Below are 25,246 nucleotides of genomic sequence, written 5' to 3' on the forward strand. Positions count from 1 at the left end.
AGCAGTACAGGAAATCGTGTAGGATGCACCTACAAAGAATTCACTGCCTGCAAACCTTTGGAATTTGATGGAACCGAAGGACCGATCGGATTGAAACGGTGGACCGAGAAGGTCGAATCGGTGTTTGCCATAAGTAAGTGTATTGAAGAGGACAAAGTGAAGTACGCTACGCATACCTTCACAGGTTCTGCGTTAACATGGTGGAATACCTATCTAGAGCAAGTGGGACAAGATGATGCGTACGCACTACCGTGGTCAGCATTCAAGCACTTGATGAACGAGAAGTACCATCCCAGAACCGAGGTCAATAAGCTCAAGACAGAACTTAGAGGGTTACGAACCCAAGGATTTGATATTACCACGTACGAAAGATGATTCACAGAATTGCGCCTATTGTGTCCGGGAGCGTTCGAAGATGAGGAAGAGAAGATCGACGCGTTTGTGAAAGGATTACCGGAAAGAATCCAAGAAGATATAAGTTCACATGAGCCCGCCTCCATACAATAGGCATGTAGAATGGCTCACAAACTAGTGAACCGGATTGATGAAAGAATTAAAGAACAGACGGCTGAAGAGGCCAATGTGAAGCAAGTCAAAAGAAAGTGGGAGGAAAACGGTGATAAGAATCACCAATACAACAACAACAGCAATTACAATAATAATCGCAACAATTATCCCAACAATCGCAACATCAATCGCAACTACAACAAACGTCCCAACAACAACAACAACAACAACAACAACAATAACAACAACAACAGCAACTACAACAATAACAACCGTAACAACAACAACAATCAGAAGCAGCTATGCCAAAGGTGTGAAAAGTATCACTCGGGGTTCTGCACCAAATTTTGCAACAAGTGTAAAAGAAATGGTCATAGCGCGGCGAAGTGTGAGGTCTACGGACCAGGGGTTAACAGAACGAAAGGAACAAAAGGTGTCGGAACGAGTAATGACGGAGCAAGTAGTGTTGGAGCAAGTTATGCCAATGTAGTTTGTTATAAATGTGAAAAACCGGGCCACATTATTAGAAATTGCCCGAACCAGGAGAACACGAATGGACAAGGCCGCGGAAGAGTTTTCAATATTAATGCGGCAGAGGCACAGGAAGACCCGGAGCTTGTTACGGGTACGTTTCTTATGGACAATAAATCTGCTTACGTTTTATTTGATTCGGGTGCGGATAGAAGCTATATGAGTAGAGATTTTTGTGCTAAATTAAGTTGTCCATTGACGCCGTTGGATAGTAAATTTTTACTCGAATTAGCAAACGGTAAATTAATTTCAGCAGATAATATATGCCGGAATCGAGAAATTAAACTGGGTAGCGAAATATTTAAGATTGATTTGATACCAGTAGAGTTAGGGAGTTTTGATGTAATAGTTGGCATGGACTGGCTGAAGAAGGTGAAAGCAGAGATCGTATGTTATAAAAATGCAATTCGCATTGTACGAGAAGAAGGAGAACCCTTAATGGTGTACGGAGAAAAGGGCAACATGAAGCTACATCTTATTAGTAATTTGAAGGCACAAAAACTAATAAGAAAAGGTTGCTATGCTGTTCTAGCACACGTCGAGAAAGTACAAACTGAAGAAAAGAGCATCAATGATGTTCCAGTCGCAAAAGAATTTCCCGATGTATTTTCGAAAGAATTACCGGGATTACCCCCACATCGATTCGTTGAATTTCAAATAGATCTTGTACCAGGAGCTGCACCAATAGCTCGTGCTCCTTACAGACTCGCACCCAGCAAGATGAAAGAACTGCAAAGCCAATTACAAGAACTTTTAGAGTGTGGTTTCAATCGACCAAGCACATCACCGTGGGGAGCTCCTGTTTTGTTTGTCAAGAAGAAAGATGGTACATTCAGGTTGTGTATCGACTACCGAGAGTTGAACAAACTTACCATCAAGAACCGCTACCCACTACCTAGAATTGACGACTTATTTGATCAACTACAAGGCTCGTCTGTTTATTCAAAGATTGTCTTACGTTTCGGGTATCATCAAATGCGGGTTTAACAACCCGTCCTAATCCTCCTGGACGAAGTCATCAACATTTGGTCTCATTGCGATGATCGACTCCAAGTAATGTCCTTTACATGAGCTAATGCACAGCGGAAGACTCAATTCGTACCTGAGAATAACATGCTTTAAAATGTCAACATAAAGTTGGTGAGATATATAGGTTTGATGCTAGCAGCGTTATAACTATGGACCACAAGATTTCATATATTTAAACATAATACACTCGCAAGTGTATGTAAAAGTAGTTGAGCACTTGGTAACCATACTTAACATTTAAATCATCGCAGCATGTTCTTAAATAATCGCTACACCGTACCAAGTGTAGTATATACAGAAACGAAGTACTGTGCAACCGTTGAAAACTGGTCGTCCAGCCCGGTTGGGGTTGTCAGGCCCGATAGATCTATCAACAGGATTCGCGTTTACATTCCTCATGTAAATATTAGCTACCAAGTATAAAGAAATATGCCATGGTACAACTCAACATAGAATTTATTTTTGATCACTTGTGTCCATAACGTAAATCATAAAATGCATGTATTCTCATCCCAAAATATTTAGAGTTTAAAAGGGACTATATACTCACCATACTGTATTTTGTAGTAAAAATACATATAACATCATTGAACAAGTGTATGGTTGGCCTCGGATTCACGAACCTATATCATTTGTATATGTATTAACACACATATTTGTAATCAAACAAATATATATATATATATATATATATATATATATATATATATATATATATATATATATATATATATATATAATTTGTTGTTAATAATATATTTGTTATATTATGTTATTTAGATAAATTTAATATATTTAATTCATCTGTGTTATATAATTATTATTCATCATTAATAATGTCACTATATTTTATAGTTCTGATATAATAAAAATATCTATTTATATATATATTTCTTTTGTTTATCAAAACAGTAATTCTAATTATACTAAGTTAATATTAGTAATGATGATAACATTAATAATATACTGATGTTAATAATAATAATTCTATTGTTTATAAAATGGTATTAATACTAATGTTTATGAAAGTACTAATAAATTGTATCATTTATAGTAAGATTAATAATACTAATCATAATAACAATAATATTAATAATCTTAATAATACTTATAGTAATAATAATGTTAATGATGATAATATACTACTTTTAATAATAATAATATTGATAATAATAATAATACTAATAATGGTATTCGTAATAATAATAATGGTAATAATAATTATAATAACTACTGATAATAATAATAATAAAACTAATAATAATGATAATAATAATAATAGGTTGATAATGGAACTACCTTTGAAATCTCAAAAAAATAACAAAATGTCCAAGCCGGGACTCGAACCCGCGACCACCCGCTTAACCGAGTACACCTCTAACCATTCGACCGTTTATATTTTTCTGATATAATCTCCACCCAAAACTATATAACCCGTATTATCAGACTCCCCTTTTTATCTTCAACCTCTCAATCAGAACCCGTTTATCTTAACCATGAATACAGAATTTGTTTTAAGGTTTAAATTATAAAACAGAAACAATTTGAGTTGGCTTTGAATCGTTTTAAACGAACAAAAATTAAATGAAATTAACTGGACAGATGATTAAATACCCGATAATAACTCAATCTTGGATTCTAAAATCAAGTCATTTTCAGAGGAAGTCTTCTACACAAAATAGTTTGGAAATCTTATTCAGAAACTTTATCAATTATCCTTTTAACTTAACTCACAACAGAAATTTCGAATTTGCTCAAGAACAAAACTTTGACTTTTCATATTAAGACCTTTGACTTCAAAATTAGAAATCATGAAAACGAGTTGAAAGCTAGATATTTGTAGATAGTTTAAGTATAAGATACCTATCAACACTGCAATTCCACTTTTTGAAATTCTTTACAAATTTGAGCTTTTGAAAAAAAAAAATAAGATAGAACAGGGTGCGTCTGTTCTTCCTTGATTCTGATTAAAATAAAATCGATACCAGAGGTTTTTGTTTTAGTTGATAGTTGGTAATGATATTGAGAAATTGTTTGCGTTACTAATTCGGTGTAATTCAACTAATTTATATCAATTGTGTCAACACAGGAATTCTGAAACAGACGGTAAAAAAAATATATAACCCAGATAACAAAATCTAACAGAATCATTCCTATTTGTGGATTTATTTCAGTGTTTGGATCCATTTATGGAATAGATTCGGGAACCAAGACAAAATTTGAAGAATGTTGAATGAGACGGGAAACAGGATTAAATTCCAAAAAATACGCCTTTAGATTTTATATAATTATTATTAATAATTAATAATTTTAATTATATTAATAATAATTTAAATACAAATAACAACATTAATAATAATAATAATAATAATAATAATAATAATAATAATAATAATAATAATAAGTCATATAAATAAAAATTTTAATAAAATTGATAGTAATAATTTTTAATAAGAATATTCATAGTAATATTAAATAATAATGTTATTAATAATAAGGATACTATTACTAATAACAATAATAAAATTATTAATAATAATATCGAAATAATTCTAATAATGATTATAATATCAAAATAATAAAGAGAAATAATAATATTGATATGTTAATATTAATAAAAAAAATAAGTTTAATAATAATTAATAATAATGATGCTAATAATGATATTATTAATGATAATAATATTTTGTCTTACTTTATAATAATAATAAAGATAACTATAATAATAATAATTATTAATCATAACAATAATATCTTAATAATACAATTTATAATTAAGATATAACATGTTACCTATTTTCAATTTTATATAATACTATTAATGCTACAGATAATGATATTATTAATAAGAAAAATAATGATAATAATATTATAGCAAATATATTGTTAAATTACAATTATATATCATATAATAACATATGTTGAATATTTACTATTTATTCATTTTAATAATACTTACTTATTCTGTTTAATATATTATATTTTATCATTTCCGATTATTATATATATATATATATATATATATATATATATATATATATATATACCTACAATTACATTTATATATATATATATATATCTATATAAATATATTCATTTACAAATAATTGTTCGTGAATCGTCAGGCTTGGTCAAAGGGTAACTGATTATCCGAATATAGATTTCAAACTTTCTAGACTCAACATTACATATTTTGCTTATCGTGTCAGAAACATATAAAGATTAAGGTTTAAATTTGGTCGGAAATTTCTGGGTCATTACAGTACCTACCCGTTAAAGAAATTTCGTCCCCGAAATTTGATAGAGGTCGTCATGGATAACAATAAGAATGTTTTCATGACGAATATGAGGTAATAATGAAGTTTTATCATTATTGAGAGATATAGATAAAACGATTCGATCAATTGAAGCGTACGAGTGAAGCTATCACAAAAGAGTGAGATGAGTAAAAATATACTTGTTTTAACCGATGACGTAGTTATGATTGATTTCCGAAATTCACGGGATTTAAAGAAAATCTTACGTAATAAGATTTGGTTCTTCGGCGATTTAGAAAATCAGAATCTCCTTTAATTAAATGAAATAATCTGTTTTGATTGCTCTGTCGGATATTTCACTATAAATCTACCCCCTTCCCTTCCTTATTTCCATATCTCACATCTTCTATTCTTTCTCCCTCAATTCATACCTTAAGGTATTCTTCAAAATACTCCATCCCGTTCTGATTCTTGTTATACTCTAAATTTTCACATCTGTCATCCTTCTCTTTCATCTACCACTGAAGAATCTTATTCACTTTTACTATTATCTCGGGATTATAGTGTTATTAATTTTCCCGTGCCTTTACGTAGCAATACGTATTGATATACACGGTTTGTAGTTTCGGGGTTGTTATTGGGTTTTATATCTTCTCTTATATTTCAATGTCCCCACTTCTGTCTTCCATAATCATTGTCATCTATAGTTAATACTCTCTCCTATTTGCTGGGATTTATACTCCAATTCCTATTTCGGAGCTTCATTCTTTCGTTTCCTCTTCTTGCGATTAAGCATCTCTTGTAATGGTCTGGAATTCACACATATGAATTTTGGAATGAACATTGTTAATGTTTTAAGAAAGAAATCATAATGGCACGATCTTGATTTGTTAAATTACCAGAATACCCTGGAAAAGACCGAGTCATCAAGAAAAAAATATTTTCTTGATATGTTTAGAGATTAGATAGAATGTAAGAGCCGTGTAACATGGCACATGATGATGGTATTGTGAATCATCACATTCCATTAGAAACTCAACATGACTTGCTGTAATATAATGACGTTGATATAGTGTCATTATATTATACTAATTCATGCATCAGTTCCCAACACTACTTCAAAACATTCCTATTTTAAACCTGAAGGTTTCAGAATTTAGAAACTAACACAGTTTCTTTTATGTTGTAACGCAGATATTACGGAGAGATACAGGATCTCAGATAAGAATAGTTGTGAAAATATCTCCAAAAATATGGAGAATATGTATAACGGAGGATATGAAGATGTCTTATAATATCTAAGATAAGATGATGATGAATATCATCTGGAAAGGTTTAGAATAAGGAGTAGGGTTCTTACTAACGGTTTCAGCAGGCACTGAATCATTTGGATTCTTTGAAGGCAGGTTCAGTCCTTGTGATTTATCCACAGCCTCTTTCATACTTTGCTCAATCCATTTTTCAGTTCCAAACCTTCTCTTTTTCTGAGCTTTATTAACACACTGTACTTTATCATCAACTTTTGACTGTTAAAGTCGTTTACAGTTTTTGCTGCTTCATCAGCATTTCAAGAACTAGTTCGCAGTTCAGGGTGTTTTTCAGAAACTTCACATTCGGAGTACGAAATTCTTAGGGATAGACGTTATAGATATAACTGGAGGAGTTCTGTGAGATTTTCAAAATACTGATTGAGGATTCCGCCAAAGAGATGATGAGCTGCTGGTACATCTGCTGATGATGTCGTGGGGTATAAAAGGTTCTATGGTAATGACGGCAAGAGGACAACGTATATATATCGAGGTTATAATAAGACTAGTCTTACTGAGAAGTCGAAGTTAACTTGCTGGAGCTGTGACAAAATCGGCTTCTTTGCTAATAAATGGTAAAGAATTCGACGCGATTACGGATTAAACTATGACTTTGGGTTCGAGCACTTTTCAGGTGCTTAAATCTTTTCTTCCGTAGATGAAGTGCGGTTGGTCCAACTTCTCGGTTAAAGTGTTTTCAAGAATCATGAAAAGATTTGAACGCGGATTGTAACTGTCGAGGTACGAATGAAGTTTAAGATGAAATCAAGTGGAAAATTTGAAGAATTGTTTAGTTTCATATGTTATAATTAATATTTTAATTCATTTTAATTGTCCAAAGTTAGCAGTCCAATAGTCCAATTGTCCAATAGTCTAATATATTCATATATAATTTAATATATAATATTCGAATTAATTAATACGTATCGTGACCCGTGTACCGGTCTCAGTATTGATCACAACTCAAACCATATATATATTTTGGAATCAACCTCAACCCTGTATAGCCAACTCCAACATTCACATATAGAGTGTCTATGGTTGTTCCGAAATATATATATAGATGGGTCAATATGATAAGTCGAAACCTTGTATACGCGTCCCGTTATTTAAAGTGCGTAAAATAAATAAATATATATCATGACCCGTGTACAACGTATTGTCTCAGAATTAATCCGACGTATTGTGTACATGTGTCCCGATTTAAAGTACGTAAAAGTAAATAACAGAAATTAAATGACGATAAATAAAATTGCGAGAATGTAAATTGCGATAATATAAATTGCGATAAATAAAATGTAATCAGTTAGCTGGGAATAGTTAGCTAGGAACAGTTAGCGTGGATTCCTAATAGAATTTTTCATAATTAATTTGTTTGTTTCTAACAAATTTTTATCATGTCTAATGTTTTCTTCATTATGCCACTTGTTGGATTCTGATAGGTCAAAATCCAATTATGAAATTTGAATGGAAATGGTTATTTTGTGGTGAACGGATACATATATCGATGGTTGTAAGTAGGATAGTAAATGACCGTTGAATCAGATTCGAAGAATATACAGTGTAACTTATTAATGTGAAATCTAAATATTCCTCGGGTTCTACCTACCCGTTAAAATATTTTCATCGTTAACAGTTTGTACGAAAGAATTTTTAATTACAATCTTTATGAAAATATACTTGCATATATATTTTCTTCGGATGTAATCATGGATCTAATGAGTCAATAAGATATTAAACTCATTTGATTTATCGTTAGTACTAGATTACATGATCTATAGAACATTAGAGATTACATAATCGCCACGTCGAACGAAGATAAATGAGGTAGAACGTTACGTAAAGCGAAGATAATCGATGTAGAACGAAGATCATACTCGAAGTATAGATGGTGATATTGAGGCGTGTGATGTAGATATCCGAGGTACAGATTGTGATGTTTGAGGTTTACGACGCAGTTGTGGTTGAGGGTGATAAGGGTACTGTTGACGTTGATGATGGTGGTGCTAATTATGCTGCTGGTGCTGCTGCTGGTGTTTGCATCCTTCACACCATATTCTCCAAAGCTGTCACGCGAGCACGTAGTTCGTTAACTTCTGCTAGTACACCGGGATGATTGGTGGTTGGAGCGAGCGAATGAATAAGATTCGAAATATGGGAAAGTATATAATCTTGACGAGATACTCTAGAAATGAGAGAGAAAATGGTGTTTCGAATAGGTTCGCCGGTACGTGCTTCAGGTTCATCACCAAGAGGGCAATTTGGTGGATGGAAGGGATCTTCGAGGTGAAATGATTTTCAGATATCGGATGATATTCTAACTATATAGAATATCTATATATATAGTCCTAAAGATTTCGTAGACTACGGAGGAATTTACGGCATATGTCAGGCAAGTCTACAGATGTGCTAAGATATGAATTATCAGATACGCTAAGATATGACATTTTGTCTATCCACTATCAATGCAGTAAATGCAGTAAGACGTGTCTAGACTTATGAATGATAAGCAGACAATTTCCTAAGGATGATAAGCAGATGACTTCCGACTAGATATAATAAGCAAAACTTTTGACATGTAGACACGGTCAAAGTCCAGACTCATTAATGTATCCTAACAACTACTAGTCAGACACACTAATGCAAGACCTGGTTCGCTAAGACCACCGTTCTGATACCAACTTTAACAACCCATCCTAATCCTCCTGGACGAAGTCATCAACATTTGGTTTCATTGCGATGATCGACTCCAAGTAATGTCCTTTACATGAGCTAATGCACAGCGAAAGACTCAATTCGTACCTGAGAATAACATGCTTTAAAACGTCAACATAAAGTTGGTGAGATATATAGGTTTGATGCTAGCAGCGTTATAACTATGGACCACAAGATTTCATATATTTAAACATAATACACTCGCAAGTGTATGTAAAAGTAGTTGAGCACTTGGTAACCATACTTAACATTTAAATCATCGCAGCATGTTATTAAATAATCGCTACACCGTACCAAGTGTAGTATACAGAAACGAAGTACTGTGCAACCGTTGAAAACTGGTCGTCCAGCCCGGTTGGGGTTGTCAGGCCCGATAGATCTATCAACAGGATTCGCGTTTACATTCCTCATGTAAATATTAGCTACCAAGTATAAAGAAATATGCCATGGTACAACTCAACATAGAATTTATTTTTGATCACTTGTGTCTATAACGTAAATCATAAAATGCATGTATTCTCATCCCAAAATATTTAGAGTTTAAAAGGGACTATATACTTACCATACTGTATTTTGTAGTAAAAATACATATAACATCATTGAACAAGTGTATGGTTGGGCTCGGATTCACGAACCTATATCATTTGTATATATATTAACACACATATTTGTAATCAAACAAATATATATATATATATATATATATATATATATATATATATATATATATATTTATAATTTGTTGTTAATAATATATTTGTTATATTATGTTATTTAGATAAATTTAAAATATTTAATTCATCTGTGCTATATAATTATTATTCATCATTAATAATGTCACTATATTTTATAGTTCTGATATAATAAAAATATCTATTTATATATATATATTTCTTTTGTTTATCAAAACAGTAATTCTAATTATACTAAGTTAATATTAGTAATGATAATAACATTAATAATATACTGATGTTAATAATAATAATTCTATTGTTTATAAAATGGTATTAATACTAATGTTTATGAAAGTACTAATAAATTGTATCATTTATAGTAAGATTAATAATACTAATCATAATAACAATAATATTAATAATTTTAATAATACTTATAGTAATAATAATGTTAATGATGATAATATACTACTTTTAATAATAATAATATTGATAATAATAATAATACTAATAATGGTATTCGTAATAATAATAATGGTAATAATAATTATAATAACTACTGATAATAATAATAAAACTAATAATAATGATAATAATAATAATAGGTTGATAATGGAACTACCTTTGAAATCTCAAAAAAATAACAAAATGTCCAAGCCGGGACTCGAACCCGCGACCACCCGCTTAATCGAGTACACCTCTAACCATTCGACCGTTTATATTTTTCTGATATAATCTCCACCCAAAACTATATAACCCGTATTATCAGACTCCCCTTTTTATCTTCAACCTCTCGATCAGAACCCGTTTATCTTAACCATGAATACAGAATTTGTTTTAAGGTTTAAATTATAAAACAGAAACAATTTGAGTTGGCTTTGAATCATTTTAAACGAACAAAAATTAAATGAAATTAACTGGACAGATGATTAAATACCCGATAATAACTCAATCTTGGATTCTAAAATCAAGTCATTTTCAGAGGAAGTCTTCTACACAAAATAGTTTGGAAATCTTATTCAGAAACTTTATCAATTATCCTTTTAACTTAACTCACAACAGAAATTTCGAATTTGCTCAAGAACAAAAGTTTGACTTTTCATATTAAGACCTTTGACTTCAAAATTAGAAATCATGAAAACGAGTTGAAAGCTAGATATTTGTAGATAGTTTAAGTATAAGATACCTATCAACACTGCAATTCCACTTTTTGAAATTCTTTACAAATTCGAGCTTTTGAAAAAAAAAATAAGATAGAACAGGGTGCGTCTGTTCTTACTTGATTCTGATTAAAATAAAATCGATACCAGAGGTTTTTGTTTTAGTTGATAGTTGGTAATGATATTGAGAAATTGTTTGCGTTACTAATTCGGTGTAATTCAACTAATTTATATCAATTGTGTCGACACAGGAATTCTGAAACAGACGGTAAAAAAATATATAACCCAGATAACAAAATCTAACAGAATCATTCCTATTTGTGGATTTATTTCAGTGTTTGGATCCATTTATGGAATAGATTCGGGAACCAAGACAAAATTTGAAGAAAGTTGAATGAGACGGGAAACAGGATTAAATTCCAAAAAATACGCGTTTAGATTTTATATAATTATTATTAATAATTAATAATTTTAATTATATTAATAATAATTTAAATACAAATAACAACATTAATAATAATAATAATAATAATAATAATAATAAGTCATATAAATAAAATTTTTAATGAAATTGATAGTAATAATTTTTAATAAGAATATTCATAGTCTATTAAATAATAATGTTATTAATAATAAGGATACTATTACTAATAACAATAATAAAATTATTAATAATAATATCGAAATAATTCTAATAATGATTATAATATCAAAATAATAAAGAGAAATAATAATATTGATATGTTAATATTAATAAAAAAAATAAGTTTAATAATAATTAATAATAATGATGCTAATAATGATATTATTAATGATAATAATATTTTGTCTTACATTATAATAATAATAAAGATAACTATAATAATAATAATTATTAATCATAACAATAATATCTTAATAATACAATTTATAATTAAGATATAACATGTTACCTATTTTCAATTTTATATAATACTATTAATGCTATAGATAATGATATTATTAATAAGAAAAATAATGATAATAATATTATAGCAAATATATTGTTAAATTACAATTATATATCATATAATAACATATGTTGAATATTTACTATTTATTCATTTTAATAATACTTACTTATTCTGTTTAATATATTATATTTTATTATTTCCGATTATTATATATATATATATATATATACCTACAATTACATTTATATATATATATATATATATATATATATATATATATATATATATATATATATATATATATATATATATATATAAATATATTCATTTACAAATAATTGTTCGTGAATCGTCAGGCTTGGTCAAAGGGTAACTGATTATCCGAATATAGATTTCAAACTTTCTAGACTCAACATTACAGATTTTGCTTATCGTGTTAGAAACATATAAAGATTAAGGTTTAAATTTGGTCGGAAATTTCCGGGTCATTACAGCGGGTGGAAGAAGATGATATTCCAAAGACTGCTTTCAGAACACGTTACGAGTTTAAGGTCATGCCGTTTGGTTTAACTAATGCACCAGCTGTGTTCATGGACCTTATGAACCGAGTGTGTGGGCCATATCTTGACAAGTTTGTTATTGTTTTCATTGATGACATACTTATTTACTCAAAGAATGATCAAGAGCACGAAGAACATTTGAGAAAAGTGCTAGAAGTATTGAGGAAAGAAAAACTGTACGCTAAGTTTTCAAAGTGTGCATTTTGGTTGGAAGAAGTTCAATTCCTAGGTCACATAGTGAACAAAGAAGGTATCCAGGTGGACCCGGCAAAGATCAAAACCGTTGAAAAGTGGGAAACCCCAAAAACTCCGAAGCATATACGTCAATTTTTAGGATTGGCTGGTTACGACAGAAGATTCATCCAAGATTTCTCCAAAATAGCAAAACCCTTGACTGCATTAACGCATAAAGGGAAGAAATTTGAATGGAAGGATGAACAAGAGGAAGCGTTCCAGTTATTAAAGAAAAAGCTAACTACGGCACCTATATTGTCATTGCCTGAAGGGAATGATGATTTTGTGATTTATTGTGATGCATTAAAGCAAGGTCTCGGTTGTGTATTAATGCAACGGACGAAGGTGATTGCTTATGCGTCTAGACAATTGAAGATTCACGAGCAAAATTATACGACGCATGATTTGGAATTAGGCGCGGTTGTTTTTACATTAAAGACTTGGAGGCACTACTTATATGGGGTCAAAAGTATTATATATACCGACCACAAAAGTCTTCAACACATATTTAATCAGAAACAACTGAATATGAGGCAGCGTAGGTGGATTGAATTGTTGAATGATTACGACTTTGAGATTCGTTACCACCCGGGGAAGGCAAATGTGGTAGCCGACGCCTTGAGCAGAAAGGACAGAGAACCCATTCGAGTAAAATCTATGAATATAATGATTCACACTAACCTTACTACTCAAATAAAGGAGGCGCAACAAGGAGTTTTAAAAGAGGGAAATTTAAAGGATGAAATACCCAAAGGATCGGAGAAGCATCTTAATATTCGGGAAGACGGAACCCGGTATAGGGCTGAAAGAATTTGGGTACCAAAATTTGGAGATATGAGAGAAATGGTACTTAGAGAAGCTCATAAAACCAGATACTCAATACATCCTGGAACGGGGAAGATGTACAAGGATCTCAAGAAACATTTTTGGTGGCCAGGTATGAAAGCCGATATTGCTAAATATGTAGGAGAATGTTTGACGTGTTCTAAGGTCAAAGCTGAACATCAGAAACCATCAGGTCTACTACAACAACCTGAAATCCCGGAATGGAAATGGGAAAACATTACCATGGATTTCATTACTAAATTGCCAAGGACTGCAAGTGGTTTTGATACTATTTGGGTAATAGTTGATCGTCTCACCAAATCAGCACACTTCCTGCCAATAAGAGAAGATGACAAGATGGAGAAGTTAGCACGACTGTATTTGAAGGAAGTCGTCTCCAGACATGGAATACCAATCTCTATTATCTCTGATAGGGATGGCAGATTTATTTCAAGATTCTGGCAGACATTACAGCAAGCATTAGGAACTCGTCTAGACATGAGTACTGCCATTCATCCACAAACTGATGGGCAGAGCGAAAGGACGATACAAACGCTTAAAGACATACTACGAGCATGTGTTATTGATTTTGGAAACAGTTGGGATCGACATCTACCGTTAGCAGAATTTTCCTACAACAACAGCTACCATTCAAGCATTGAGATGGTGCCGTTTGAAGCACTTTATGGTAGAAAGTGCAGGTCTCCGATTTGTTGGAGTGAAGTGGGGGATAGACAGATTACGGGTCTGGAGATAATACAAGAAACTACCGAGAAAATCATCCAAATTCAACAAAGATTGAAAACCGCCCAGAGTCGACAAAAGAGCTACGCGGACAGTAAAAGAAAAGATATAGAGTTTGAAATTGGAGAAATGGTCATGCTTAAGGTTTCACCTTGGAAAGGCGTTGTTCGATTTGGTAAACGGGGGAAACTAAATCCAAGGTACATTGGACCATTCAAGATTATAGATCGTGTCGGACCAGTAGCTTACCAACTGGAGCTACCTCAACAACTCGCGGCTGTACATAACACTTTCCACGTCTCAAATTTGAAGAAATGTTTTGCTAAAGAAGATCTCACTATTCCGTTGGACGAAATCCAAATCAATGAAAAACTTCAATTCATTGAAGAACCCGTCGAAATAATGGATCGTGAGGTTAAGAGACTTAAACAAAGCAAGATACCGATTGTTAAGGTTCGATGGAATGCTCGTAGAGGACCCGAGTTCACCTGGGAGCGTGAAGATCAGATGAAGAAGAAATACCCGCATTTATTTCTAGAAGATACGTCAACACCTCCAACTGCTTAAAATTTCGGGACGAAATTTATTTAACGGGTAGGTACTGTAGTGACCCGAACTTTTTCATGTTTATATATATATTAAATAAAATTGTTATTTACGTGATTAAGTGTGTTAAGCAATCAAACTTATTAAGACTTGATTAATTGAAATAGGTTTCATATAGACAATTGACCACCCAAGTTGACCGGTGATTCACGAACGTTAAAATTTGTAAAAACTATACGATGACATATATATGGTTATATATATAGTTAACATGATTTTATTATAAGTATGTATCTCATTAGGTATTTTAACAATGAGTTGTATACATAAAAAAAATGAGACTATTAATTTAAGAAACTCGAAAACGATATATATAACGATTATCGTTATAACAATGTCTTACTAGGTACATATGAATCATATTAAGATATTGATACACTTGGTTAATTATGTTAAATGATAAGTAAATATATTATTAAGTGTATTAACAATGAAATACATATGTAAAAATAAGACTACTAACTTAATGATTTCGAAACGAGACATATATGTAACGATTATCATTTTAACGACATTTAACTGTATATATATCATACTAAGATATATTATATATCATAATATCATGATAACATAACAATTTAAAATCTCATTGGTTATAATAAACAATGGGTTAACAACATTCAACAAGATCGTTAACCTAAAGGTTTCAAAACAACATTTACATGTAACGACTAACGATGACTTAACGACTCAGTTAAAATGTATATACATGTAGTGTTTTAATATGTATTCATACACTTTTGATAGACTTCAAGACACTTATCAAAATACTTCTACTTAACAAAAATGCTTACAATTACATCCTCGTTCAGTTTCATCAACAATTCTACTCTTATGCACCCGTATTCGTACTCGTACAATACACAGCTTTTAGATGTATGTACTATTGATATATACACTCTAATGATCAGCTCTTAGCAGCCCATGTGAGTCACCTAACACATGTGGGAACCATCATTTGGCAAATAGCATGAAATATCTCATAAAATTACAAAAATATGAGTAATCATTCATGACTTATTTACATGAAAAAAAAATTACATATCCTTTATATCTAATCCATACACCAACGACCAAAAACACCTACAAACACTTTCATTCTTCAATTTTCTTCATCTAATTGATCTCTCTCAAGTTCTATCTTCAAGTTCTAAGTGTTCTTCATAAATTCCAAAAGTTCTAGTTTCATAAAATCAAGAATACTTCCAAGATTGCAAGTTTACTTCCAAGTTTTCTAAATCCATTCCAAGTAATCATCCAAGATCAAGAAACCTTTGTTACTTACAGTAGGTTATCTTTCTAATACAAGGTAATAATCATATTCAAACTTTAATTCAATTTCTATAACTATAACAATCTTATTTCGAGTGGAAATCTTACTTGAAATTGTTTTCGTGTCATGATTCTGCTTCAAGAACTTTCAAGCCATCCAAGGATCCTTTGAAGCTAGATATATTTTTCTCATTTCCAGTAGGTTTATCCAAGGAACTTGAGGTAGTAATGATGTTCATAACATCATTCGATTCATACATATAAAGCTATCTTATTCGAAGGTTTAAACTTGTAATCACTAGAACATAGTTTAGTTAATTCTAAACTTGTTCGCAAATAAAAATTAATCCTTCTAACTTGACTTTTAAAATAAACTAAACACATGTTCTATATCTATATGATATGCTAACTTAATGATTTAAAACCTGGAAACACGAAAAACACCGTAAAATCGGATTTACGCCGTCGTAGTAACACCGCGGGTTGTTTTGGGTTAGTTAATTAAAAACTATGATAAACTTTGATTTAAAAGTTGTTATTCTGGGAAAATGATTTTTATTATGAACATGAAACTATATCCAAAAATTATGGTTAAACTCAAAGTGGAAGTATGTTTTCTAAAATGGTCATCTAGACGTCGTTCTTTCGGCTGAAATGACTACCTTTACAAAAACGAATTGTAACTTATTTTTCCGACTATAAACCTATACTTTTTCTGTTTAGATTCATAAAATAGAGTTCAATATGAAACCATAGCAATTTGATTCACTCAAAACGGATTTAAAATGAAGAAGTTATGGGTAAAACAAGATTGGATAATTTTTCTCATTTTAGCTACGTGAAAATTGGTAACAAATCTATTCCAACCATAACTTAATCAACTTGTATTATATATTATGTAATCTTGAGATACCATAGACACGTATACAATGTTTTGACCTATCATGTCGACACATCTATATATATTTCGGAACAACCATAGACACTCTATATGTGAATGTTGGAGTTAGCTATACAGGGTTGAGGTTGATTCCAAAATATATATAGTTTGAGTTGTGATCAATATTGAGATACGTATACACTGGGTCGTGGATTGATTCAAGATAATATTTATTGATTTATTTCTGTACATCTAACTGTGGACAACTAGTTGTAGGTTACTAACGAGGACAGCTGACTTAATAAACTTAAAACATCAAAATATATTAAAAGTGTTGTAAATATATTTTGAACATACTTTGATATATATGTATATATTGTTATAGGTTCGTGAATCAACCAGTGGCCAAGTCTTACTTCCCGACGAAGTAAAAATCTGTGAAAGTGAGTTATAATCCCACTTTTAAAATCTAATATTTTTGGGATGAGAATACATGCAGGTTTTATAAATGATTTACAAAATAGACACAAGTACGTGAAACTACATTCTATGGTTGAATTATCGAAATCGAATATGCCCCTTTTTATTAAGTCTGGTAATCTAAGAATTAGGGAACAGACACCCTAATTGACGCGAATCCTAAAGATAGATCTATTGGGCCCAACAAGCCCTATCCAAAGTACTGGATGCTTTAGTACTTCGAAATTTATATCATATCCGAAGGGTGTCCCGGAATGATGGGGATATTCTTATATATGCATCTTGTTAATGTCGGTTACCAGGTGTTCACCATATGAATGATTTTTATCTCTATGTATGGGATGTGTATTGAAATATGAAATCTTGTGGTCTATTGTTACGATTTGATATATATAGGTTAAACCTATAGCTCACCAATATTTTTGTTGACGTTTAAAGCATGTTTATTCTCAGGTGAATACTAAGAGCTTCCGCTGTTGCATACTAAAATAAGGACAAGATTTAGAGTCCATGTTTGTATGATATTGTGTAAAAACTGCATTCAAGAAACTGATTTCGATGTAACATATTTGTATTGTAAACCATTATGTAATGGTCGTGTGTAAACAGGATATTTTAGATTATCATTATTTGATAATCTACGTAAAGCTTTTTAAACCTTTATTTATGAAATAAAGGTTATGGTTTGTTTTAAAAATGAATGTAGTCTTTGAAAAACGTCTCATATAGAGGTCAAAACCTCGCAACGAAATCAATTAATATGGAACGTTTTTAATCAATAAGAACGGAAAATTTAAATATCACCAACCTTACATTTATGTTACATAATTAAATAATATAACTAGTAAACTAATAAACCTCATAGAAAGTCCGCTTAACCACCACCACCACCACCACCACCACCATAACAACATTATACATAGTCACAATTTTTTTTTCTTCATTTTTTAGTTCGTGTACGATTTTTTTATAAATTAAATGAATATTTACGATCACATGAATACTGTGCATAAGGATATGGAGAGTTGTGTGATGTGATATTTGATTTAAATCTTTTAACAACCAGTGTACCGACATTAATCACTTCTTAACAGTGTTAATATTGGCATAAATAATCGATTTTAACCCCTAACTCCTAACTGAAATACTTTTCATTTTTTTAATGTATTAGTCTAAAAATAATTGTTGTGTTTCTTTCACAAAAATTAATAGATTGTTATCTCACAATAATAAATAAATTACAACAACAACAACAATACCCAATCCCATATGAATGGGGTATGGGAGAGGTGGGATGTAGACAATTCTTCCTCTATCCTAGAATAAAGAGAAATCATTTCTCCACCCCGAGTTAAACACTCATAAGAGCGGAGAAAGTCCTCCATCTCTCTATTCGACTGGTAAAGAGATTGCTTTTGAGGGGATCTCCGGCCATAAAAAAATGAGAAAAAAACTAAAAAATAAATTAAATAAATAGAAAAAAAAGCACAATCATATATTGGCAACAATAATAAATAAATTGTTTGAAGAAATATCTCTCTATATTGGCAACAATGGTTATTGAAATCAAGTGCAAGTTTAAATATATATATTACATAAATATGCACAATCATATGTCATATATATAAATAATTATATTATAATTATAATAGTTATAATAATAATAATTTGTTGGATATATAGACCAATTGATTTTAGAGGGCGTTATCTTCAACTTATATGTTTACACTAGTGAAATGACCCGTGGAACTACGAATTTTTTTTAAACGAAACAGTTTAATGATATATTTTAGGTATTAAGTGAATTTAAACGCTAAAGTCATTTAGTTTAATGACCTGACAGATTCCGACTAAGAAACTTCTCGTTATTTTTACAAACACATTGATGTACTTACCTTGGTCAGAATAAATGAACTACATTTATTCTCACACCATCATCTTCCAATTTTGATCACAATTACTATTTTTCTTATCATAAAAGTGTACATTAAAACCTTTTATTGAGACGTGTATTTCGCATACACATATAACGTAATTAATATCGTAAAGAGAACTCATATCTAAATTTGAATAATAATATAATAATAATGATCAATAATCAATAATTAATGAGAGTAATTGTTTTCCCCGAAAAACATGAAATAAATAAATAAGTAGATTTAATTCAATTAGTCATTAATTAGATTAATGAAATTAACTTAAGGGCTTAGATATTTGTTGTAAATTTAGTAGTTAAATATGGATGGTAATTAGTCAAATATGGATAGTAAAATTTGTACTATATATATGTGCATAATGTAAGTTACAAAAACACACATATACATGATGTCGTGCGAGGTGTATATAAAATAGCTATTAATTTTAGCAGGAAATACTATTAAATACGATACAATTTTACACAAGATATTTATTTATTTATAGAATGGATATACTTAAACCTCGCTACAACACTTATAGGCAGTGTACCTAATCGTACAGTAGTGTAGTTTTTAGTAAGTCCGGTTCGTTCCACAGGGAATCTTTTTAAACAAAGTTTAACGCTATATTAGTTTACTTTTATAAAAATACAAATATATATATAAGTAATATTATTATTATAAAGGGGGGTTTTTACCGTTTAATGACCGGTTTGTCGATTTTAAAACTTTAGTCGCAGTTAAAACCAAATGTAAAATAATAAATAAATACAAGACTTAATTTAAAGCGTAAAGTAAATAACGATAATGAAATTGCGAATAATAAAAGTGCGATAAAATAAACTTGCGATAATTAAAAAGTACGATAATTAAAAGTGCAATTAAATAAAATAACAATAAAAATACGATAATTAGAAGTGCAATTAAATATAAAATAAAGGAAATTAAATATGAAATAAAAGAATTATGCTTATTTAAACTTCCGTAATCATGATGGTTGACGTGTTGATTTTAGTTTTATGCCCATGGGTTAATTATCCTTTGTCCTGGATTATTTAATATGTCCGTCTGGTTTTTATCCATAACAGTCCATCAGTCATAAATATAAAGTGCGAGTATCCTCGTCAAATTATCCTTATACCCGAAGTTAAATATTCCAACTAATTGGGGACTTAAACTGTAACAAGATTTTAATACTTTGTTTAATAATTACACCAGGATGTCGACTGAGTGTAACCCAAGGTTTTAATATTTTGTTATCAATTATATCAAGTGTCCTTGTACATAATTTCACCCCTGTTTTAATTATTCTAGTGGCTATTAATCCATTCCCGTGTCCGGTTAAATGAACGATTATTCGTACATATAAATACCCCGCCCATCGTGTCCGATCGAGTGTATATGGTAATTTATAGGGACGCCCAATTGTAAATCTTTATATTAACATTAACAAACTATCATTTAGTTAAACAAATATAAAGCCCATTAATAGCCCATAGTCTAATTTCCACAAGTGTCGTTCTTTTGTCCAAACCCCAATTATGGTACAAAGCCCAATTACCCAAATTTTAGTAATTAGCCCAACATCATGATTACTTCGGATTAAATAAGCATAATAATAACTTAGCTACGAGACATTAAATTAAAAAGGTTGAACATAACTTACAATGATTAAAAATAGCGTAGCGTTACACGGACAGAATTTCGACTTACACCCTTACAATATTCGCTAACATACCCTTATTATTAGGATTAAAATTAAAATTAAAATTAAAATATAAATATAAATATAAATATATACGATATAGATAGAGAGATGGATATATGTTGGATGAAAAATGATCAGAATTCGGTTGGCTTTATAGGGAGTTTCAAACTTTGGGGCTCCGCGACTCGCGGCCCTTTTTGCCTTCAAACTCCGCGAGTCGCGGAGTTTGTAAATACAGCTCACACAATTTGGAGTCTTTCTTGCCGACGGTTTTTATTTATTTATATAATATATAAATAATTATAAGAATTATTTAAATATTATATTATATTTATGTGCATAGTTGACTTGTAATTTTTAGTCCGTTGCGTCGAGCGTTGAGAGTTGACTCATGTCCCGGTTCCGGATTTTCGAACGTCCTTGCGTACAATTTAATATCTTGTACTTTGCGTTTTGAATCTTGTACTCTTGTAATTTCGAGACGTTTCTTATCAATAATTGGAACCTCTTTGATTGTCTTTTGTACTTTTGAGCTTTTTGGTCGTTTGCGTCTTCAATTCGTCGAATCTGTCTTTTGTCTTCACCTTTTATTATTTAAATGAATATCACTTTTAAATAGAACAATTGCAACTAAAAGCTTGTCTTTCTTGAGGAATAATGCTATGAAATATATGTTCGTTTTTAGCATTATCAAATATTCCCACACTTAAGCGTTGCTTGTCCTCAAGCAATATCGTCTTGAAATACTAGAATCACTTCTTTATTCTTCACACTTTGTACATCAGTGATTTCTATACGGCGGTATAAACAATGGTAGTAACGATATGGTTTACAGTCCCACATGACTATAAAAATTTAGATCCATTAAGGAAATTGGATCTTTATGAAAACATTTGATCTTTTGAAAATTAAATCTAGTTTTTACCCTAGATAAGTTTTTCGGAATAACCCTTTACCGATGTTTGCAAAATATTTTTGTGGGTTTGGTGGGTTTCAGATTTGAAAATTTTAGCTCAAAACTTGCGGTTTTGTGTCACCCACTTGCTAACCTTGTATTTGGAAAGCAACACGTCCAGTTTACTTGTCCCGTATATTACCTTTCGGTAAACTACCGTCCGGTTGTAAAGGAAAGCGTTGAACAAGCAACTGTTAAGGCAATGTCCCCTGACATGCTTTTAATTATGGTCTATAATGTGTCGGACGCAATTACTATCCTTGGTAGGAGCAATAGTAAAGCTCACCCTTATTATTTTTCGGTCTGGCACAAGGTCCTGTCTTTGACCACTATGCAACCACCGTTCTTACGGTTGACACCCGATTTGGTTCAGGTGACCTAATGAATTCCAGGTGAATTCCTAGGATTTTACGTTCAATGGTAATGAACGCATTGAAAATAGGGTTTTCAGAAAACAAATCGGTTTGTAATTTTGATCAAAATATTTTCTCGTTCAAGCTCGAGTTTAGATATCATTGAATTCCATGAGTTTGTAATTCTCAATCTTTAAGGTCAATCTCAAGGATTGAGTAATATCAGGCTTAAAAGCTGATTTTTAATCTTTAAGGAGATTATCCTTTCTGGGGATCTGATTCATTAGTCTTATCAAGCTAATTTTCATGGTGCCCCTCATTGTACGAGATAAATCCTTCTCATGGTTAGGATAAATCTGACCACTTGGCGACCCTGTTTAATGCTGAGGTCCGTGGATTTCCTGCTGGTTTTAGTGATGACTTTTCTAGATTTTTCGTCAACCTACAGCTGGTCTGGACGACAACTTCCTGACTTAAATCAAGAAGCGCGTTTCTTTTTCGGAAGACTTTACTTCCTTTTAATGATGGAATTGATTCATCGTGTAGATCCATCTTTCTTACAGTAAATCAGGTAAAACTTTTTAGTTTAGTCCAAAGCAAAAGTATTTTCAGTTATTTTTACAAAAATATGTGATATATGTTTTGAATAACTTGGAGAATTTTCCCACACTTGGCTTTTATTTTCCTTTTTATTGTCCTCTATTCCATTTTAAATGAATTTTAACATTTTGGTTTGTTTCTCAATTTATGTCCTTTCTGAGGTAACAATAATTTCGGTGTTAAAACCTAGTTTTATCGTTCATAAATATGTATAAACATGATTTTGAGTTCATTTAATTGAAAATTTTGAAAATTTTTACTAGAATTGGGTAGTCAGTATATAAGACTAGGGCTGTTCTTTATTATCAGAGAGCACTAGATTCTAATACAACTACTACTTTACTAGTATTTCTAATGGTAACCAAGTGTATAAAGTAAAAATTTTAAAAATCCGAAAGAATTTAACCCCTTCCCACACTTAAGATCTTGCAATGCCCTCATTTGCAAGAAATCAGTAACAAATTAAATTATTGAGGGTGATTTGTGTGAAAATGATTAAATTTTACCAAAGTTTCCAAATATATTGGCGTTTGTTTGCTGAATGATAAATGGTGCACACCATTTGTTCATTCCGTCTTGTTGTTATTTCACATATATTTTGCATCTTGTCGTCAAAATTAGTTGCTTTTGCTGAACTTAATGCCAGTCTTTAAAAATGCGTTGTTTTACCCTGTTGTGTACATAAGATAAACTACAAACATATATACATATTTTTGAAGTTTGGTATATTACCCCACAGAGTTGTATTCCTTTGAAACCAAAAATTTGCTTGAAATTCAATGGACCAATCAGAGCGCGACATGTGGCGCGACAATCACATGTGATTGGAAAAAAATTAAAAAATTTTAAATTTTAAAAAAAAAAAATTTTCGAAAATTTTTTTTTATGAAATTTTTTTTTTTTTTAATTTAGCATGTCAAATCCAATCACATGTGATTATAAAACCTAATCACATGTGATTGTGGAACTCAATCACATGTGATTCTGCATATCAAATCCAATCAAATGTGATTAAAAAAATTACAATTTTTTTAAAAAAATTTCAACTGGAAACATACTTTAATTCGGTGATTTGATCAAGTTTGTTAGCGTTTCGTGATCATATCTTCAAAATTTTAGACGTTAATTCGGTGATTTGATCAAGTTTTGATCCAAAACTTGGTGTTTGAAAGTTTTAGCACAAATTTAGTGAAATTCGTCATTATTCGTCATTTTATTAAATTTTATTTTTCAATCACATGTGATTGGATTTGGCATGCAATAATCACATGTGATTGGGTTTTACAATCACATGTGATTGGCATGCCCAATCACATGTGATTTACTGCATGTCAAATTTAATCACATGTGATTGAAAAAAAAAATTTGAAAAAAAAATTTCGAAAAAAAAATTTTTGAATTTTTTTTTTTTCAAAAAAAAAAAAAATATTTTTGAATTTTTTTTTTCCAATCACATGTGATTATCGCGCCACGTGTCGCAATCTGATTGGTCCCTTGAATCTCAACTTAAAACTTGGTCTCATTTGAATATTCCTCATTACCCCACATTCAAAATTATTAAAATCTAAGAATAAAAGTTAGAAAATTATAAAAACTATTACAATATTAACATAAGTATTAAACATATCAACATTACAAATTACAAAATAAATAAAACTAAGTAGACTAGGGATGATACTGATACCAATAGGGGTTCCATGCATAACCATAGGTGCTATAAAATGCTTCGGCAGGGTTATACGTAGGATACGGTGGTTGCATCTCTATAGATGATAATGCTAAAAACGAACATATATTTCATAGCATTATTCCCCAAGAAAGACAAGATTTTAGTTGGTATTGTTCGATTTACAAGCAATATTCGTTTAAATATTAAAAAGTGAAGACAAAAGGCAGATTCGACAAATTGAAGACAAAAAGGTCCAAAGAGCTAAAAAGTACAAGATACAACTAAAAAGGTTCAAAATATTGATGAGGAACGTCTCAAAATGACAAGAGTAC

Source organism: Rutidosis leptorrhynchoides, chromosome 3 (assembly GCF_046630445.1).
Source record: "Rutidosis leptorrhynchoides isolate AG116_Rl617_1_P2 chromosome 3, CSIRO_AGI_Rlap_v1, whole genome shotgun sequence".
Lineage (NCBI taxonomy): Eukaryota > Viridiplantae > Streptophyta > Magnoliopsida > Asterales > Asteraceae > Rutidosis > Rutidosis leptorrhynchoides.